Consider the following 14,033-nt stretch of genomic DNA (forward strand, 5'->3'; position numbering starts at 1 on the left):
CCACAAAAGAGTTATCATAAACACTTTCTGAAAAGAACTGAGTCACTGCCAGTAACTCCAGGTGGTGCAACATAAACAGGTTCACAGAGCTCTGTTCCAGATATGCTGGTCCTTTGAGGAAAGCTAAACAATCCGAGGGACAAGCCATTGTTAGAAATGATGTTGTTCTCAAAAGCACCATCAACATGGATGTTCCTTCTGCAGTTTCTTTGAGGCAGTTGTGTAGGAGACAGCAAGGCACGGTCTTCCTTGACTCTGCTGTCCCAGGAGGGTAAGCAGTTGCAATTGAAACAACTTGCTAATTAAACCACTTGGCTGCCCTGTGAAATTATCCTCACCTATCCTCTTTGCTCTCCTTCCCACACCTTGGCTTTTAGCACTTTCTGCCTTGTACTTTGCTTTGTAAATCACAGATTAGACACCGATTTAGAGCAGCTGGATGCAACCTTTGAGGTAACTGTAATGGGCAGGGTTCAGCCATTTAACCTCCTACTTACACTGTTGCTTTAGGAGGAGTAAGAGTGGGCTGCATAGGCCTCTTAAAAGTACAAAGCAGCAAAGTAGTTGCCTTTCACAAAAGTGCTAGCTGAGCTCCAGGCTGACAGCTCAAGCAGTTGTTAGCCTTATTAACCCAAAAGAGAAATGTGAAGGCTGCTTTCTGACTGCTTGATGCTCTCTAGTACCAGATCCTGAGATTCCCATCCTTTTCTTTCCACCTCCTGTTATGTTCCCACTGAAAAGACTGTAGAGGAAGCTGGAAGAAGCCCACTTGAGATCTCTAATCCCTCCCAGTCTACTTGACTCATGTTCCTGTACTGTGGATTTAGGCCCTGTCACTCCTGCCCGTCGTTGAGCTCCTCTGCCATGTTTGGCTGCCTCATTCACACACTGTGGGGACTTGGCCAGCACCTTCCACATGGCACTGCTCAGAGGTGCCCGATAGAGCAAGAGCCCAGCGAACATGCATGTACCCCCAGGATTCATGGAAATTACAGTTTCTCTCTTGCAAGCTGCTATTTCTGCTCTGATCTCCTCTGTTCCACTTCCCCCCCTCCAAAACACAGTTCAGATCACTAAGCCCAGCTCCTGCTGTTAGTTCATTTGCAGCAGGTTTCAGCTTCCACAGCCAGCCTGCCTGCGCTTTCACTCCTGCTCTCTGTGCAGGGAGGCAGCACACACAAGGGAGAACTTTTGGGACTGGGTTGCTGATGTATTTGTCACAGAGATGTGCAAGTTCCTGTGGTAAATGCTGGTCCCGTGCTTTGTGACAGCAGCGTGCTGGCCCTGGGCTCAGGTGTGCCAGTTTTGCTTGCACCAAGAGCTGGTTTGACAGGGCAGGTTACAAATGTTAACTACCTGCTTTGGGGTCCATTGTTTGAAAAAAATTAAACTTCTAAATTCACACCACATCTACATCCAACACCATGTACTGGAAGACTAAGCAAAGCATGAAATGACATCCCAAATCTTTCCCCAAATACTGCTCATCTGAGACCTGCCAATTGGACATCAAAAGCCTTTCAAAGGTGTTCTGTTGAAACATCATCAGACTGGCTTAAAGAAGTATATTAAACTATTTGGACTGGTGTTAATTAAATACAACAATGCAGTACGGATACTGCATATGCAAGGTTATTGTCTGGTATCCTAAAAATAAGAATCTTGCAAGGAATGAGGGAAAACAAGTCAACAGTGGTTCTCTGTAACAAGTTCTCCTGGCCCCTGTTATTTTTGTGTTGTATCATCTCCATCACGAAGTTGGTGAGAAACCTGTTCCTTTTACTCAGGGAGCTCAACACTGGCATGCCTAACTGGTGCTCAGATTTGCAGGAGTAACCCCTTATTCCAGCCTCCACTTCTCTGGAATTCAGTGTTTTCCTCAGCATCAGACTTCAGGTTTCATACATTTTTGTTTTAAGGAAGCGGCTGCTCCGCGATGGTCACTGCTCTCATCTGACCTGGCAGCTGATCTATGCTGGGGCCCAGGAGAAGGTTTGATGTTGTCCCTCGCAGCACATTTGAGCAAAAGTTCGGCTTGGCTATGCTCCCCTGATGGAGTACCTGGTCTTAATGGGAAAAGCTGATTCCCTTGGCCTGGCCGGTTCACCGTTCCCTTTCCCCAGGGATGTTTGAGCTCCTGTGCCACCCCTTCAGTCCAGCTTACAGCTCCTTTCCCGCTGTGGCTGCGTCCCCTGGTGCGGCAGGAACGTGCTGGGGAAGCCTGACCAGGGTTGCTGGCATCTAGTCTGTCTGGGGAAGCTCAAACATGGGCTCTCCCCCTGCACTCTTGACGAACTGTGGGCAGGAGGGCTGCCACTGCTCACCCAGTGGAACAAATGCTTGGCCTTCTGCCAGCATTTCATTAGTAAAATGCCTGTACAGCCATCAAGCTACGGCACAGGAGGCATGGGACAGCATTTAGGGCATGTGGGAACAGGCTCTGCAGTATGGACTGAGGGGCAGCTCTGCCAATGCAGCCACAGGGAGCCCAGCAAAACCCTTTTCTAGCCCAGGAATGGGCATGGGCCCCTTTGGCTGTCACTGTTCAGGAAACTCTTTTAGCCATGGCTTTCAAACCCTTCCAGTGCCACACAAGCAGCCAGCTGTGACCCAGGTGTGCTTTCTAGACCTGCCTGGATGGACAGTATGCACTGCCTTGCTAGGGGAAAGTAACTCCCAGAATTACCACAAACTAAAATAAAAATCATCACAAACTGATGTTTATTGCCTGTTGCAGCATCATGCTGAGAAAAGCCCCTGCTCATGCCCCTTCCTGCAAGCATGGCCTCCAAGCCATGGTGCTGAGACCATGCAGCTCACTACACCCACTGCCCCAGGTGAGGGGCAGCGAGGGGGGGTCTCCCTTTCGAGGCAGGGGGACCTCAGCTTTATGGGAGAGGAACCCCGTTCCTCCTCATCACCAGGTTTTTGTATCACATGAAGCAAACCAGACTTTGTGCCTCGGCTGGCAGTCTGGGTGTGTTCAGCACCAAAGGGTAGCCACATGTTGGGGAAGAAGAAGAGTCTCCTACCTCATAAGCCACACGAGGTCTTTCTGCCCCTTGCAGGGCAGCCGTAGTTTGTATCGGAGGGTTTCTTCAAGAGTCTCAAATCCCATCTCTCAGGCTCTGATCTTTGGCACGTGCTGTAAAACATCAGGAAGCTATTTGCAGCCTGCGTCAGGACAGCCAAGATCACAGAGCAACTAGCAGAGCTTTGCATGTTGCTTGTTGAATTTGGTTCTGGCTTGAAGAGAACAGAGGTTTTTAATGTCTAAAAGAAAAAAAATGTCACGGAGCCCTGGATTGCTTCATACGCACAGGGAAGGGACTTCACATTGGGAGGAACAAGGCAGGAAGCAAACTCAGCTGCCCCCCAGCCAGTGCCCTAGGGCTGGGCTTTGCCCTGGCACAGCAGAGCGCTGGGAATATCCCAGCTCAGCTCTGGCACAGAAACCACCCCCTGTCCCAGGCAGCTACATCCCAGAAATGCTCCAGTTTGGCCCATTGTGTCCCTTGGTGAGGACTGGGGACCCTCAAGACCACAGCAACCCAAGGTGAGGCAAACTGGGTGACATGGGGTAACACTGAGGAAAAGCACCAGCCTTTTGAAAGCACCTGTCTGCCAACTGGAGATAAAGCTGTGCTGAATATATCTGTGCATGTTGCTTAACCTGGCTGGGTTATTTTCCCCTGGATGAGTAATGCTGTTTTCCTAGAGTCTGTCGACAATATTTTTCCTTGGCAAAGGCTTTCCCAGGGATGCTTATGCCAAAACTAATTTTTACAGGTAGATTTTGGTATCCAGCCCACTGGTGCTGGATAAATGGGGGGCTGGGGCTGTGAGCTGCCCCTCTCCAGCAGGAGGGACCCCACAAAGAATGATGTTCTGCTCCCCCAGAGCCAACCAGCCCATGAGGAGGTGTGCCAGGCTTCCCTCACCAGCCTTGCTGGTGGGACTTGCAGTGGCCACAAAGCAAATGAAAACCATAGGGGAGCAGGGAGCCACTGGCAAGTCCAGCCCAGCCAGGACTGGCTGTCCCAGTGAGTGCCAGCCTGGCAAGCCACAGCACTGCCCAAGCAGCCTGGTTTGGCCCCAGCTGTTGGAGGAGCCCCTTCCCTAGCGCCAAGGGAAGGGCAAAGACCCAAAACAGTAGGAAAAAAGTAATAGCAGAAGGCTCCAGCTGTTAGTTTGCTACATTTCTGTGCTTTTGTGGGATAGGGCATAACTTGGAGCTGGGTTTGGGCTGTGGGAGAGCTGGGGCTCACTCTCACCATGGTGTGTGCTCTGGAGCAAAGGAATGATATGATGCCGGATGATGCCACCTCCTTCTCAATGCCCTTGTGTCCTCAGGGCTCTCCAAATCCCAAACATCACCATCTCCACTCAGACTCAACCAGCATGAGGGTCTTAGGGACCATGCCATGTGAGAGCTCCAGGCACAACCTTATGCAAGGAGAAAGTGGGAGGTGAAGGGAAATACTCACCAGCACTGAAAGTGGTGTAGAAAACCTCCTCTTGCACAGAGGAGCTGCTGTTCCCAGCCATTGGAGCATTTCTCTGAGCCAGGCTTGGAAAAATCCTGCTCCAGGATTCAACCCAACAGTTGTTTTAAGGCAGGGAGCTGCAGCCCAGCAGCTGGGTTCTGCTGGGCATCTGTCCTCTTTATTTTCCATCTCCATGCTGTTAGCAGCACGAAGTCTCAAACAAATTTACCCAGGCAGGCTGGATAACACACACACAGGGCTGTGGGTGCACACACAGTGCCAGTGCACACCCTGAGACACGTGGAATGGTGACTAAAGCATCCCCACAGCATCATGGAGGGCAGCAGAGCACCTCCTGCCCACTCACCTTTCTCCACCCTGAGGGGACACAGTGGAGGATCCAGGCTTTCCAATGTTAGATCATCTCAACACCACAATAAGGCCCTGGATGACAAGGTCAGCCACACCTGGCTCTGGGGGCCAGGTTTCAGCCGCCACCAACACTTGAAGATATGTGCAAATGCAGTTCAAAAAAACCCCAAAAAACCAACCTAAACCATCTACTAACCTGCCAGGCATGAAACTGTCCTCCAAAGGCAGCAGCAACACCTGGCTCGGGCTCAGGACAGTCCCCACCAGCACCCCATACCCAGCACCAGTGCCATCAGTGCCTGTATCCCTGCCTGCAGAAGTGGGGAGAGGGATGCTTCAGCCAGCAAAGCACAAAGCAGATGCAGGACCCCATCCTCCAGGCAGCAGCCAGACTGAGCCATCCTTGTTAAAAAAACCCCACATCCCTAATTTCTCATGGCTTTTCATATCTCAGCCATAGATAGCATTTAAATTCAACTAAAATCACCGTCAGGTGAACTTTCTGCTGCCGCTGCCACACTAGAGCGTGGTTCTGCTTGGCTACAGGGGTTCAGCCCAGGAGCAGGTGGCCCCGGGGGAGGGAGTGGCTGAACTGGCTCTACATCCCACGGCACTCCCCATGGGTTTGCTGGAAATTTTCCCTATTTTCCTTGCTGAAAAGGGTTGAGAGCCAGACAGAGTTGAGAGCTGGGATTCCATCAGCACCAGAGCCCCTGCAGCAACCAGAGCATGTGGCTCCTGCATGTGTGCAGGGGACCCTCCAGACAAGGGATTTCCCATAAATGCGTTCCCCTGGTCACAGTGCCCGCTGTGCTGGGCACCCCACGCCTTCCCATGGCGTGTGTGGGAGCACTGGCACAAGACTCCCTTGTCTCTGCATTGCTCTGGAATGGGGGCACCTCAGAAGACATGCCAAATGCCTGCCCAGGCCCAGAAGAGGACCTTGGTCAAGCCTCCTGGAGAGCAGGCACAAGGCTCCCACAGCACAAATCCTGCTGCTCCCAAAGGCCGCCTGCATCAGCTCTGGAGTGTCCAGCCCAGCATGGCTGCACTTGGGTGACAGGAATCAGAGCCTCATCAAAGCATCTGCAGGCGCTGTAGCTTTTTCACATGAGTGAAAAGGGAGAGAGGGGGGCAATCCCCCACACTGGCACTGCAAGGAGCATCCTGGAGAACAGCTGGAGTTGATGGTGCACCCAAATGAGGTGACAGCTGCTGCTGTGTCTCTGGCCAGGAACATTTGGCAGGCTGAGTATGGCCCAGCAGCACTGCTGGCATGCCATGCCAATGAGGAACCCCCAGCTCCAGAGGAGGATTCACATCTACCCAAACACAGGCATTGTAGAGGGAGCAGCCAGGATCGTGCCATTAGATGGGGCTATAGTTAAAGGTTTGGATTTGTAAATTATGTTTCGGACTCTGAGTGGGACTTGGCCACCAGCAGCAGGTAAGTACAGGCCATATCTACCTTGGTCTGACCCTGTGCCACAGGGGGTGAATGTTTCTGGGATGCAGAGGCATAGCAAGGAGGGATGGGAGTCCCACAGAGTCCACGGGAAGCTGTAGGTGGGAAAAGTTACCAAATTGTATGTGTTGCAAAGTTTATCCACTCTGATTTTTCTGTAATACTCCTTGTTTTTCCCTGGTGCAGTACACAGATCATAGCAATGGGAAAGACCTCTGGCAAAGGAAGATGCCTGGTGCTAATCTGCCCGTGGGCTCCTTCTGGATTACAGAATGAATGTCCCCAATTCTTGACCTAAACTAGAGAACTGTCAAGGCCTCAAGTACTGGTTAAATGCTTAGGAAAAAAAAAATCTGTCTGAAGACTTTGAAGCTCCAAAACGATGCCAAGCCGAGCAATCCCTGGGGGCATCAGCATCTTCACGGCACTGATGGGGAGGATGAGACATACAGTGCAGTTTGCACAGGGTTTGCCAAGCCACAGTGAGATCCCTTTATCGTGGGGCCATCCCATCTCTTTTGCCATGCAAGCTCAGGTGCCTTCACAGTGCTTGAAGAGCCACCTGAGGCAGAGGAGCTGGGTTGGCTCTCGCCCCAGCAGCATCAGCATCTCTCCTACCAAGTGGTAACTACTGGATTATAAGCCACAAAACCAAACTGCAGGGATGTCCACTGGCCTTCTCCCTGCACAGGCACGTTCTGTGTAGCAGAAATCCTCTTCCTACCATGCAAATTACTTCCTAACAAGCAGTTTAGTTCCAGCCCTTTCCCCCTTTTGAGGACATGAGCGCCCAGGAATAGCTGCTGACAATGCTATCAGAAAATGCCAGGATTTTTGGCAGCGCTCACAGCGTGCCACATCCTGTTATTTGTGGGAATAAAGCCATTTAGCCAGGAAGAAAGGAAGAAGGGATGCCCTCAGCCTGCACCCAAACCCACTCTGCTCTCCTGGCACCTGAAGGGGAGGACATTTTGCAGAGCCATGCTGGGCCATCCTGGTCTCTGGGAAGGATGGAGCAGGCTGGTTGAAATCCACTGTGCTTTGCCAGGGAGCACCACACCAGCACCTGGTCATGCCCAAATGCATGGGGCATTGCCCAGGCTAACACCAGTGACTAAAAAACCAGCCCTTCCCATCTTTCATAAAGTATGGATGACCAGACATGGACCAGAACAAGGAAGCACAAGGCTGTTGGAGCAGGCAGCACACGTGCCTGTATGAGGGAGGCGAGCAGGAAAAGAAATAGGAAGTGGAGACAAAGAATTTCCGCAACATCCCTCAAAACTGCTTCCTGCACGTGGAGAGTCAGGAAACACTTACAGAAGAGATGCCCAGCCCAGGCTGAGCAGGGCCCCAGACAGCCTCCAGGGACACAGACTAAAGCACAGGGAAATAGATGGAAACTTACAGCCCACATCCAGAGTAAAAATTCCACCTGATGTGTCAAGAACCTTGGATTCGGGAAGATTAATGCATATGCACTAGACCTCAGAAAACAGGCAGACCAAACTCTGCAGGACCCGTATCTAATCTACATCCCAGCCCAGCAGCAAAGTCCCTCCCAACAGCCCAGAGAGCAGTCAGCCACCAGCAATGTCACTGATCCTCTCTGAGCGTGGAGAGGGAACCCCTCATTTCCACTCTCACCCTTTGCTCCGGGAGGAAAACAGGGAGCCAGATTGCTTATGAGTTGAGAAATGTCATGTATGGATAAATAGTCTCAACCTGGGGGCAGAAAGGCTGGAGCTGCAGGAGATGCCTTAATTCCTTGCAGCAAGCCGGAGGAGCTGGTGGCTGCCGATGCACTTACCTGCATCCCACAGCAGCAGGTGACATCTCACATCCCCCCAAAGCATTGCTGACCAATGCTTGGGTTTTTGGCAAATTGCAGATAATATTTTTCCCGCTTCCATGGAAAGTTTTGGATTTACCCATGCTGTTAGGAAGCAGAGCTGCCCAGTGCATTGGTTTCCTGGCCCTACCATCCCCATTTGCCTGCAGCTGGCGAGCCCTGCTCCAGAAGCAGGGCCTGACCTTACAAATATTTTATCCTTAGGTATTGGAAGGGTGGGTTGTCAGAGCATCTTTTTGAAAGCCTCTGTTTAATACATGCAGCTATGAAAAATTTTGACTGTTAAATTAATTTCATGTTAAATTTCTCCTCATTTTATGGGCTATTAGTTTTGGGTTTCTTCTGGTTTTTGTGGCTGGCAACCTCCTGCTCAAGGCTGCTAAATTAAAAGATTTCATTGAGGTTTGTTAAATAAGCCTCTTCCTATCAGACTACTAAGTGGGAGGTTTTTTTAGTTTTTTCAGTTTCTTCAGTTTTAGGGTGTTTTTAGTTTATTCATGATATTCACCAGCTTCCCACTGACCATGTCTGCTTTACTTGGACCCCTCATGTTTTACTGGTGGCCGAATACACTGAACACCCGTGTGTTGTTGGGAGCACCTCTCACATGTGGGGTGGGACCAGCTGCTGTCATCAAAGGCAGCGTGACACAGTACGGAATTTTGACATCGGATTATGCCTTTTTTCCCCCTCTGATCTGTTTGACAGTAGATGGTTAATACCTGTAGTCGAAAGCGCTTCATTAGGCAGCTCATTAGCTAATCATGCTTGTACGTTCCCCGTCCCCTCGCATGTGACAAGGGGAGCTGAAGAATCTATGGGAATTATTTAAATCACCTACGTCCCGCACCTAAGACTTAAATACCCTGACAGGCAAAGAAGTGTTAATACTTACAACTTCCTGGAGTCTTCCCAGCGTCGCTGCTGTACACCACAGTATTAATAAGCCCAAAAGTAATAATGGTTAACACTGCAGCTAGTTAAAAAAGGGGGCTTTTTAAGCATTAATTTGTCAGGAGGATGAGAAGATTTTATGCATTGTCAGAAAACCAGCTCATTAAAGCTGCCCTCATGCAAATACTTGGCCATGCTTTATTGTAAGAGCACAAAGCAAGGAGGCTGCTCTTGACAGCAACTTACTGCGGGGTTGCAGTGGGAGAGTCACAGCTCAGCTGAGAGGGAATGAACATACAGCAAGGGGGTGGGTTCTTCTGTGAAAAGAACAGGGGCATGAGTGAGAGAGATGACATTGCAGCTGTTTGGTTTTCCTCAACCTGTTGGCCAGATGTGCCAGCTGTGAGCTGACAAGATTTCTTGGCTTTTAGATGTTCCCCTTTTCCTTCCCACAATAAACAGCAAAGAGGATCAGTGTGGTTAAATCTCATTTCTATGCATAAAGATGCAACTGACCCCAGATATGTGAATCCTCTCTAGCATACAGCCCTGCCATTTTGCCCCTAAGGCACCCAGCCGTGCATACAAGTGACACAAGAGGTGAACCACGTCTGAAAGTCCTCACCAAGGCTTTACCCAGTGCCAAAGGATACCTCAAAGCTTCAGCTGTAAGAGTAACCTCTAATGGTTCATTTTAAACCTTTTTTATCTCAATATATAATTCTCTGATGCTGAATTTGTGCAGATTTTCACCAACCACATTACACTCTGCTTACACACTGTGCACCCAAGGAATACATTTGGTTTTGAAGGAGTATACATCACATCTTTAGTTTTCAGTGAAAGAATCTATGGCCCTTGAGGAAAAGAAATGTGGGAAAGTGAACTTCCAGATGCAATTTCATAGAATCATAGAATGGTTTGGGTTGGAAGAGACCTTAGAGATCGTCTAGTTCCAAACCCCCTGCTATGGCCAGGGCACCTTCCACTAGACCACGTTGCTCAGAGCTCCATCCAACCTGGCTTTGAGTAGTTCCAGAGATGGGACATCCACAGTGTCTCTGGGAAACCTGTTCCAGGGCCTCAACACCCCCATAGTAAAGAATTTCTTGCTAATATCTAATGTAAACCTACTCTCCGTCCTTTTGAATCCATTTCCCCTTGTCCTGTCACTACGTTCCCTGTACGTGCAAGGAAGAGGAGCAGCCCTCAGCAGCAGCCACATAAAAACCCAGCAGGTGCCACAACTTGGTTGCCTGTCATGCAGAGGACCTCACTTTACTACTGGTCCCGGTGGCACTGGGGAGGGAGGAACTGGGTGCAGGTGAGCACTTCCCCAGTTGGTCACTTGTGGGGAGGAGTTGGGCATTTACTGTTTTTAAATAAAACTGAGAGTCTTCCTCTCTGAATTGCAATGGCCATCAGTAGGGTCTCTGGTGCTCTCTGTGGGCCCTGGCACTGTGCCAAGGGTGTGTTGGGGCTGGGATGGGAAGGAGATGGGCTGTCACAGTGCAGATGGGCACCCTCACTGCTCTGTTTCACCATGAGTTTTGCATTGTTTGGCAGGGGGCAGCACCATCCGTCAGGAAGGTTCTTAATGCCTTCCTTTGATGAGGGCAGCAGAGATGCTCCTCACACAACAAGGAATGCTGAGTCCCTAAGGATGAACCCATAACCTCCAATGTAGCTACTGTCTCAGGGCCGGGCTTCCCACAGGGCACTGTGATCGTCAGAGTGATCATCCCAGGAGGGAGAGTCTGAAAAAGCAGCAGTTTTACCCTTGTGACTGCAGAGACAGATCCAGGAAAAATGCCAAGGGCCTTGCAGTATGCACCCGAGCCACCCCCTCCCATCTCCTGAATTCTCATGTGGCCCTATTGCCATTGCCCTCCCTCTGTGCCCAGTGTCCCACCTCCTCCCAAAGCATCCTCACCAGACCTCTCTGTTCACAACCACATTCCACTGGGGCTGGAATGGTGGGATGCTGGGATGCTGAACTGCTTGGTTTCACTAAGAGCTGTTCAGTACCCATGAGGAAAAAAGAGAGGGGACTGGAGTCCTAGTGAAAAATATGATGGCAACAAAGTGCTATTATAGCCACAGCACCTAGTTATTAAGGAGAGGCAGGGAGAAGTAACATCTTTTATAGGACCAATTTATAGTGTTGGAAAAACAGGCTTATGGGCCCAGGCACCCTCTCACAGGAGAATGTATGTGCTTCCTCTCGGGCAACATCCATTAAAGGGATGTATTTGGACAGGGTGATGAGGAGCAGCAGCACAAAATCCTAAAATAGACACAACAATGCTTCTTTCTGTCTGGCTGAGCTTGCGCTGGAGTTTCTGCTACTCCTCTAGTAACTTGCCCAAGGAGAGATGTTTTCCTCCAGCACCATACCCACCTCCTTCCCAAAGCTGGCTCAATGTGGTGTGCTCAGACTGCAGAGCCATTCCTGCCATGCAGCTCAGTGCTTTCTTGTCATTTCTGGAAGCTTTTCAAACAATATTCCCCCTCACAGGGATTCCAGGCTTCTCATCTCCCCTTGTCAGCCTTTGCATTATGCATGTAAATTCAAGCAATGGCCATGGCAGGAAATTTCACATCCCAAGGAGTAGGATAAGGACCAGGGAAAACCCAGATCACAATGCAGAAAAACTAATGGGGATGGCAGGGAGGTAATAGGTACTAAATTCTGACTTAGGAAGTCAGACAGACACTGAGCAAGCAAACACAGATGGATGGAAACAAAAAACCATTTTTGTCTCTGAAATCCCGTCCTTTTATATAGTCAGTTTCTGCTGCAGAAGGGAGGAGGGATGGGGAAGGGACTGGGAAGACAGGAGATAAGCAGAGCAGTACAACTGGAGGTCCCTAAAGGGGACTGCAGTCCCCTGGGGTGACATCCAGCTTTCTGTTCCCAGCCTTGTCCCACTGAGCTATATAATTTATTCTAGAGATTTTATCTAAATTTTAGTCCAATATCTGTGACTTTTGGCCTATTCCTTGCTGTTGCCATCAGTGCCTGTACATCAGGACCTGCTACCCCAACACAGCACAGAGCAACACCTTGACTGTGCTCCCACATGAAAGACTTGGCAGGCTCCCTGCCATTCTTGGACAAGCCAAGTATTCTGTCCTTTGATTTGTTTCAGACACACCAGCCATAAACCTCAGCCTCTGGCCTCTTGTTTTCCTTTGATATGTCTGGCTCAGAGGAAGGAAGGGATCCATTTTTTGCTATGCCAGGTAACCTCAGCACATCTGCTGAGTAAATACCCACAGTTTCTCCCTTTGCTATCCAAAATCACCTCTCAGTCCTGTCATCTTCCCCTTTTCATCCCCAGTTGTCATTTTCTGCAGGTGAGTGGTCAGGGCTGGGTGCTCAGGTAAAGCTGCAGTGACCTGCTCTGTCACTCAGTGCCAGGCATCACAGCATCCAGAGCCCAGCCAGGTGGGTGCTGGGACAGCCGCTGCCCTCGGAAGCACTGCCAAAGGTGCAGGCTCCTGGGAAAACCTCCCCTTGGGCTCCAGGTATTCCATGCTGTTGGAAATGGAGCCCTGTGTTCTGTTAAATCACTTTTTCCCCTGCGCACAGGCACCCTACTACATCTCTGAATTGACTCTGTGCCCCCGGCAGCTTTTGTCCTGTACGAGTCCTGTACCCCCAACTCTTCATCCCTTATTGCTGAAAGAAAACTGCTCAAACTCTCTCCATGCACATCAAATAACTCCTCACTACATTCCTCAGTATCACTGCTCCCTGAATAGATGCATAATGGGCAGGAACAATTTTCAATTACATTAACAAAGTAATCAATTACAGAAGCATCCTAGAATGGTTTGAGTTGGGAGGGACCTTAAAGATCACCTAGTTCCAATCTATACTAGACTGGATTGTTCAAAGCCCCATCCAACCCGACCTTGAACACTGCCAGGGATGGGACATCCAGAACTTCCCTGGGAAACCTGATCCAGTGCCTCACCATGCTCACAGTAAAGAATTTTTTGCTTATATCTAATCTAAATCTACCCTCTGTCAGTCTAAAGCCATTCCCTCTTGTCCTGTCACCACAGGCCCTTGCAAAAAGTCTCTCTCCAGCTTTTTTATAGGTCCACTTTAGGTACTAGGAGGGGCTATAAGGTCTCCCTGAAGCCTTCTCCTCTCCAGTCTGAACAACTCCCCAGTTCTCTCAGCCTGTCTTCATAGGAGAGGTGCTCCAGCCCCCTAATCATCTTCCTGGCCGTCCTCTGGACTCACTCCAGCAAGTTCATGTCGTTCTTATGTTGGGGGCTCCCAAGTTGGATGCAGCACTCCAGGTGAGGTCTCAAGAGGGCAGAGTAGAGGGGCAGAATCACCTCCCTTGAAATGTTGGCCACACTTCTCTTGATGCAGCCCAGGATATGGTTGGTTTACATGTCCCACTGAAGTCACTGCAGAATGAATGCTGGCTGGAGAGCAGGACTTGGCCAGGTCCCCACGACCATACCTCCCACATCCTTGCCTTGCTGGCAAGTGGAGTACCTGCTGTATTAGCCGGCAGAATGTTTTCCTCGATGTAGCTGTGCCTCCAGACTGGCTCTGGTGGCACTCTTACTAAGTAGTACTGAGAAGAAACCTCAGTATATGAGAAACCTGCTGTTATGATGGGAATTTGGTGCATTTACCCAAAACAGCTTCAACCATTTTCACTACGACTGATGCTCTCTGACTTTTTCGAGCAGCTGAGTGGAGGAAGGCAGCCTGGTGTCTGTCACTCCTGCAGCATCCTGTGAAAAGCAGACTCTGCCTGGTGCAGCCTTGAGATGTTTTTTCCTTGAGCATTCCATTGTGTTGACCATTGTGTTGCTGATGAAAGGAAAATTTTCCTAATGGAGCATGCAGATTAAAGCAGTTCTGCTCAGGGATGGATTTTTTCTGGAACATCTTTAAAGGAACACCACTGCCCTTCCATTTTCGTCCATG

Source organism: Pseudopipra pipra, chromosome 3, assembly GCF_036250125.1.
Source record: "Pseudopipra pipra isolate bDixPip1 chromosome 3, bDixPip1.hap1, whole genome shotgun sequence".
In the NCBI taxonomy this organism is placed as follows: domain Eukaryota; kingdom Metazoa; phylum Chordata; class Aves; order Passeriformes; family Pipridae; genus Pseudopipra; species Pseudopipra pipra.